Consider the following 7,271-nt stretch of genomic DNA (forward strand, 5'->3'; position numbering starts at 1 on the left):
AAACAAGCGGCCATCTAGCTCAGAAGCAAAAAAACCCATATGGAAGAAGCACACCAGCCTGTGTGATCATGAGGTGTCAGTGGGATCGGGTATCAGGCATCAAAGAACAAAAAATCATATCATTGTGAATGAGGGAGAGTGTGGAGTGGATACCCAAAGCCCATCTGTAGGCAACTGGACATCCCCCTAAAAAGGTTCTCGAGGAGGAGACCAGCCAGTCAGGGTGCAGTATAGCAATGATGAAGCATACAACTTTCCTCTAATTCTTTAATGCTCCCCTTCTCCTCCCTCACACCCCCATCATGATCCCAATTCTACCTTACAAATCTGGTTAGACCAGAGGATGTACACTGGTACAGATAAGAACTGGAAACACAGAGAATCCAGGACAGATAAACCCCTCAGGACCAACAATGAGAGTAGCGGTACCAGGAGAGTAAGGAGAAGGTGGGGTAGAAAGGGGGAACCGATCACAAGGATCTACACATAACCCCCTCTCTTGGAGACAGATAACAGAAAAGTGGGTGAAGGGAGACATTGGACAGTGTAAGACAAGACAAAATAATAACTTATAAATTATCAAGGTTTTGTGGGAGGGGGGTTGGGAAGGGAGGGGGAAAAATGAGGAGCTGATACCAAGGAGTCAAGTAGAAAGAAAATGTTTTGATAATCATAATGGCAACAAGTGTACAAATGTGCATGAAATAAAGGATGGAGGTATGGATTGTGATAAGAGTTGTAGGAGCCCCCAATAAAATGATTTAAAAAAGAAAAAAATAGGTTATAATACAATTGGAAGTAATCTTAGTAATTTTTTATTGTCTAGATAAACTTAAACAATTTTAATATCATAAAGCGTTAGGTACAGTAAGACTATAAAAAGAATATTAAATACAAAAACTGGGCCATTAGAGAAAACTGTTTTATTTCATCTGCTTGAAATTGGTAGAATAAATTCATATGCTTTATGATTATCCTTTTTTACACACTTCTTTTTTACAAATTGTGTTTTAGGTGAAAGTTATTGCAGTAAGTTAAATCCTTTAATAATTTTAAATCATAATTGTTCCATGCCATAGGTTATGAAGTTTACATTGTGAGAACATTCTAGTTATTTCTTTTCTGTTTGCTCTGTTTTCACTCACCTGGTCTCTCTTCCCCTCCTTGACTGTTCATCTACGTTTTGGGGTAAATGTTGACTATATAGTTATTATTTACAGGAGCACATTACTCACAGATGATCTTTTCCTTGCATGTGAAAGTTGGACAGTGAATAACGAAGACTGCAGAAACATTGATGTATTTGAATTACTGTGGGTTGGCCAAAGAGCAAACATCTGTTTTGGAAGAAGTACAGCAAGAATGTTCCTTAGAGCTAAGGATGACAAGACATCACCTTTGGACATGTTATCAGGAGGGACCAGGGTCTGGAGAAGGGCTCCCTAATAGTAAAGTAGAGGATCAATGAAAAAAGAAGACCCTCAGTGAGATGGGTCCTCACAGTGGCTGTAGCAGTGGGCCTAAACATGGCAACAATTGTGGCAGTGGTACAGGAACTAGGCAGTCTTTCTATCTGTTGTATGGAAGGTTGCTAAGAATTGGAACTGGCACCTAACAACACCAATAACATCTTTTACTTGACTGCAGTTAAAGCTGCAGAAATGACTGTAATTCCACGTTCCGAGGTAAACCATAGTTAGAGTGATAGTCTGGAGTTTTCTTCTAGTCTACAGTAGTCCAGGAAGTCTGGCCTTTTTTAGGAATTTGAATTTTTTATCTATGTTTTCTTTCATTTTATCTATTTTCTATTGTGTCCTTGGTCCACATGATCAGTAGTGGTAGCCGACATCAACTAAATTGTTCTGGTCTTAGGTTAAAAGAAGTTGTGATTAATGCAGGCTACTAGTCCCATGGATTAGTTTAATCTTTGAGTTTTTGATTTCCTTCATTCTCTTTTGCTTCATATGAGCAGAGAACAATAGTTATTCTTAGATGGAGATCCCAGACACTACTTACCAATCTAGGATGTAGAACATTATCCTTGTGAACTACCTTACGCCAATCTTTGATACAATTGGTCTCAGGGTACCTTACAAAAAGTCTTATCAAAACTGTGGCTTTTGAAGGACTCTACTAGGCTAGTTTAAGGCAGAGAGGCCCATTCAGGTCATGGTGAGTATTTTGGGGGATTCCCAAAAGGTAATCTTGATTTTCTTAAAGGACGTGTTTATTGGGAAGATGTCTTAAGAAGGCTGACAAGTGCACTGGCGAGAAAAAGTACAGGAAAGTGTGCTGAGGATTTTTTTCCCCTTCCAACAATGCACCCTACTCATTCTTTGAGGATAGCAAGGGATGCCCTCTGAGACTTCCCCATCAACCTTACATTGTCGGTCTTGCTCCTCCAGACTTTTTTCTGTGCCCCCAAAGCGAAGAACATTAAAAAGGAACCTAATCTGAATCCCTGGATGGTGCCAAGACTGCTGTTTTGATGTGGTATAAATTGTTTCGTGCAGAGTTCTCAGGGGAAGGATTCTTGTTGCTGTGATTTGGAACCAATTTGATGAAACCTGAAAACAACAATCAGTACTTACCAGTAATATCTGTGCAGTTTGCATTATTTAAAGGGACAAGGAGGTTTTAAAAAATATTTATATAAAATTATATTTGAATACAGCTCAGACAAGTTCTTTGCCACTGCATACAAAGCATTATTATTTTTTGCTTTCTTTTTAAAAAATCATTTTATTGGGGCTCATACAACTCTTATCAAAATCCACACATACATCAATTGTGTAAATATACCTTTGCTGCCCTCATCATTCTCAAAACACTCGCTTTCCGTTTGGGCTCCTGGAATCAGCTCATTTTTCTTTTTTTTTTTCCTCCCCCTCCCTCCCCTCTTCTCCCTCCCTGTTTTTTTGTTTTTTAATCACTAGTGAAATATCAGATAGCCCTGTATCTGAAATCGCTTTTGTTGTTAAGTGCCATCAAGTTGGTTCCGAGTCATAGCAACCCTATGTACAACAAAGCTAAGCACTGCGGGTCCTGTGCCATCCTCAGCCACTGTGCCAATCTGTCTTGTCGATAGAAAGGGTTAGAAATATGGACTGGTATAGTCACAAATGCATCACAGGATATACTGAGAAACAATTGTTTCACACTTAGATATTTTTGTTCAATAGAGGTTTCGATGATTTTGCAGCAATACTTTCAATTTCCCCTTGTATTTTGCTCACTTGTTTAAGTGAGTTTCTTTTTCTTGATCTGATTTGTTATTGTCAGCTGTCTCTGAGCCGTTAAGGTGTTGCCTTCTTTGAGTGGAGACAGTCTTCAGGAACTGTTTGGGTGTGGGATATGTGCTGTTGCATTGTGTGGACATTAGATGAGGGTACAAGGACATCGTGCTCACTGTTAGGGATCGGTGTAGCTCCCGCTATCAGGATGTGATTGCTATCAGGTGTTGCTGCTGAGGTGATGTGTCTACTTGTGGTCATTTGGGTGTAGGTGCAGGGAGTGTTCTTACTGGTCACTGGGTTTAGTGCTCTGTGTGTGGACTGCTGTTTGGCAGGTGATCAGGGCAAGAATGTACAAATCACCAGCTCCTGTGTTGGTTCATGGGGATTTACATATCAGGTCATTGGCTGAGTAGCAGGGGTAGCAGGATGGCTTAGCAGTGCTTGGAATGAGTGAGCATAAGGTTCTTGTAGCTCTGACAGTTTGTGAAGCAAGGGACTTGTGGGCATAGCTGTGAGAGGATGGACTGGGAAAGCCTCTGGTTTCAGGGCTATTAGCTATGTGGCTCCATGGGAATAGACAGGGGTAGGTGCAAGCCTCAGGCTGGAGGTCTGATAGTATGATAGTGTGTGCCCTGTGGATCACGGGTAGGACAGAGAGTAGCTCTCTGCTGGTCTCAGGGAACGAGGAGCTGAATGTGTTATCCAGTTTCTAGTGTGTATGGTAGGACATTACCTACTGAGTCAGCCAGCGATCAGGGTATAGTGGCAACTAAATATGGGGAAGGGGTGACTGACTGTTCAGAGCTTAGTCATGTGGGAAATCTCTAGCCACCACTGCAAGGATCCTCCATTTGGTTAATGCCAGCTACCCGAGTGATCAGGGACTGATGCTGGTATGTTCTAGCCTTGTGTTCTGGCTCGCCCCTTGATCTGTGGTCCCTTGCATCCCTAGGGCTCTCACCCACCTTCTTGTTCTTTCTGTTCTTAGACCCAGCTCATATTTTGCTCACTTTACTTTGCTCTGGGTTTGTCTGTATGTATCTCTGCTCCTCTGGGGAGTCTGTGGAGCTGCTTTTCTTATCCCTGATGTGGAAATGCTGCTCACTTTGTCTCATGGTGGATGCATGGAACTGGGCTGGTTAGTATGGGTCCTCCACATCATGAATCTCCTTTTCATTGTTTTCCCTTCCCTTTGGTGTTTGCTCTAATTCTCCATCCTTCTACTCGTTGTTCATGCCTAGACTGTCCGCTCTATCTGTCTGACTTTATTTCTTGGTTCTTTGGTGAAGGTGGATCAAAATATGAGGGCAGACTCTCCCCACAAAATGGAAAAAAAGCTCCACTGGGTGGAGCGTTCATAGTATGCATTTCCCCCCTAGGCGAGCATCGAGCAACTCGCTATGAGTTTATTGCACCCAGTGGCATCACTTGGGAAGGTTCCCTCTGGTCACAGTGGATTTTTTCATCAAAGCAGTTTCGCTCAAGCCTCACTTTTTGTGATGACCAATTTAAGAAAACAGCAAGCAGCTGTGAAATTTTGTTTTCTGCTTGGGAAAAATGATGTTGAATACAGCTTATAAGGACAGCACTATAGGAAAAACTCAAGTGTGCAAGTAGTTTTCTTATTTCAAAAAACGGGAAATGTCGATTGATGACAAACCTTGTTCTGGACATCCATCAACTTCCCAAATGGATGAAAATGTCGACGCAGTGCATTTGCAGTTCATTCCACCAGGTCAGACTGTTAATCAAGCTTTCTATTTAGAGGTTCTGAAAAGGTAGCATAATAGTGTGCAACAAAAAAGGCCTGATTTGTGTCAGAGAGGGTACTTGGTTTTCCCGCCATGACAGTGCACCTGCTCATGCAGCCATCTCAGTGCGCCAGTTTTTGGCAAAAAACAGCTTCCCCACGTACCATCCTCACCTGACCTCTCTCTGTGTGACTACCTTTTCTTTCTGTGAATGAAGAAGGACATGAAAAGACAGAAATTTGAAGATGTAGAAGAGGTGAAGAAAAAAACAAGGGAGGTGGTATCAGCCATCCAAACAGATGAATTTGAAAAATGTTTTCAAGAATGAAGTAGCAGATTTGACAAATGTATTAAGTGTAATGGAGAGTACTTCTAAGGTGATAAGTTTGTTTTGTAAAAAAAAAGTAAATACATAGCTTAAAAAAAATTCCAGTTCTTTTTGGGTACCCCTCTGTGTGTGTGTGTGTGTGTGTGTGTGTGTGTGTGTGTGTGTGTGACTCAGCTGTCATCTTGGGCCAACTCCACATATAGTACTTTCTTTTTCTTTTTCCTTAAAACACAAATTACTTTCTTATACTGGATTTCTTGCTCTTATAAAGAAGGCGAATATGACTTTGGAATACATAAGGCTGACTCAAAAGTTCTTTTTCTAGAATATTTATACCATATATACTCGAGTTTAAGCTGGCCCAAATATCAGCTGAAGCACCTAATTTTACCACAAAAACTGCATAAAAATGTGCTGAAAAACTCGGCTTATGCACAAGTATATATGGTACTTTTGTTGAAATCTAACTTGTAAGGGACAACCATTAGTTTTTCTTTAAATCATTTTTTCCTGTTATGTAAACTATCAATATTCTTATTTGAATTGCAAAGATGATAAGAAAATCAAACATTATAAAATATCTTTTGTTTGCTTGATTTAAGTTCCCATCTCAATTTTTAAGAACGTTTTTTATTTCTGCTTATATGGTTGCCTCATATGCCTGTGATAGGTGCACGTGGAATAAGGAAGACCAAGGAAGAATTGATACATTTGAATTATAGTGCTGGAGAGGAATAGTGGAAGTATCACGGGCTGCCAGAAGAACTAACCAATCTGTCTTGGAAGAAGCATATCCAGAATGCTCCTTAGAACTGAAGCTATAGAGAGGCACTTTGTCTCACGTACTTTGGACATGTTATCAGAAGAGTCCCTGGAAAAGGACATCATACTTGATACAGGAGAAGGCCAGTGGCAAAAAACCAAAACCAAAACCCATGATCCTCAACAAGATCTGTTGACATAGTAGCTGCAACAGTCGACTCAAACACAACGGCTGTGAGGGTGGCGTGGGACCGGGCAGTGCTTTGCTCTGTTGTACGTAGCTTTGCTAGGAGCCGGAATATATGTGACAACATCTAACAACAACAACTTACCAGAGTTTATGTTAGATATATTTCTTCAGGTATTGAATGCAATATGTCAGCAAGAATCACCCCAATTAAAATACGTCTTTGGCTTAAGTGGAATAAAAGGGATAATTTGCAATAGTTAAGTTATTATTCATTACTGACATGGCAAGTGATGTACAAAGAATACCAAAGTGTATACATTCTCATACTTTTGTTGGTTTACAGAAAATGCTGGTCAGATCTTAGGATTGCACCTCTCCATTACTCGAAGAGCTCCCTGAGTGAATTTCAATTTTTGATGAGTACATGAGGTAAGAATCCTTTGGTGAGTTGGAAGCTGGGAGAAGAAAAATTTATGCCTCAGGACTAGATATTTTAATTGTGAGTTTAGTATAGTTTGTGCTCACTTTTTTTCTTTCGTTGGCTATTTCAATTTTGACTTACCAGAAAGTAACAATTTATTATATATTTAGTTCTTGGTATAGAATATTCAATACTAGTGCGATTAGAAATAACAAACTGAAAATATTCTTTTCTCTTTTTCCTCTCTGTCATTGACCTTAAAGAGTGCTCCTATCAGTAGTCCTATGTTCAACATCCAGCGGTATTATGCTAACTTTGAATATATAATAGAACATGAAAGAAAAGTTCAATGTTCCAAGATCAAGTCCATAAGTCTGATATTAGCCCATATGCCTGATACCAGTCCTCTTCACACTCATGCAATACATGCAATGACGCTGAGTGCAGGAAGATCACAGGCCAGTGGGGGCTCATACAACTCTTACCGCAATCCATACATACATTCATCATGTCAAGCACATTTGTACATTTATTGTCATCATCATTCTCAAAACATTTTCTTCTACTTTAGCCCTTGGTATCA

The 7,271-nt window shown here is 40.2% G+C and overlaps 1 long non-coding RNA gene across 5 annotated transcripts in view; it reads left to right on the top strand.

The window, feature by feature from the left end:
- LOC123521134 overlaps positions 1–7,271 on the top strand; it is a 217,531-nt gene that overhangs the window by 107,286 nt on the left and 102,974 nt on the right. For 4 of the 5 annotated variants that reach the window (XR_006679611.1, XR_006679612.1, XR_006679610.1 and 1 more), the window contains one exon: positions 6,611–6,696. The exons of the other annotated variant lie outside the window; for it this stretch is intronic. This is a non-coding gene — a long non-coding RNA (uncharacterized LOC123521134). The remainder of the gene's footprint in view (positions 1–6,610; positions 6,697–7,271) is intronic. 5 annotated transcript variants of the gene reach the window in all.

This window comes from Echinops telfairi, unplaced genomic scaffold, assembly GCF_000313985.2.
Source record: "Echinops telfairi isolate 266 unplaced genomic scaffold, ASM31398v2 ScPeMD7_7469;HRSCAF=8507_1, whole genome shotgun sequence".
NCBI lineage: Eukaryota > Metazoa > Chordata > Mammalia > Afrosoricida > Tenrecidae > Echinops > Echinops telfairi.